We start from the raw sequence: 540 nt of genomic DNA, 5'->3' as shown, positions 1-540 counted from the left end.
TGCATTATGGTCATTAGCCGTTTACGGATACGCCGTGAAGGACGTTGGATGGCCGCTGTACACATACCAAGTTCGCATCCGATACTACCCCTGAAATGATAATTGGACTGAAGCTCAAGGGGCAAGCTAACATTTAGATTATCACAATCCTTAATAAAAAAAAAGCTGCATTCTAACAGGCAGTTTGAGACTTTGGGCCTGATTTATTAAAGCTCTCCAAGGCTGGGGAGAATACACTTTCACCAGTGAAGCTCGGTGGTCCAGCAAACCTGGAATGGATTTCTGTAAACTCATTGGATCAGATTCATTCCAGGTTTGCTGGACCACCCAACTTCACTGATGAAAGTGTATTCTCCCCAGCGCTACTCTAGTACACAAGGAATCACCTGTGAGGGGACAAGGACTGGCAAAAAATTGGAGAGCACATGAGAATGGACAGGTTCGCAATGACAATTCAGGATAAAATGCCAATCCAAATTGTACAGTGAAAGTAAGTCAGAGGTCAGAGAGATCATACACAGAAAGTGATAAGCCAGGCGA

This window comes from Pyxicephalus adspersus, chromosome 2 (genome assembly GCF_032062135.1).
Source record: "Pyxicephalus adspersus chromosome 2, UCB_Pads_2.0, whole genome shotgun sequence".
NCBI classification, from domain to species: Eukaryota; Metazoa; Chordata; class Amphibia; order Anura; family Pyxicephalidae; genus Pyxicephalus; species Pyxicephalus adspersus.
Note: the sequence above shows the minus strand (reverse complement) of the source record.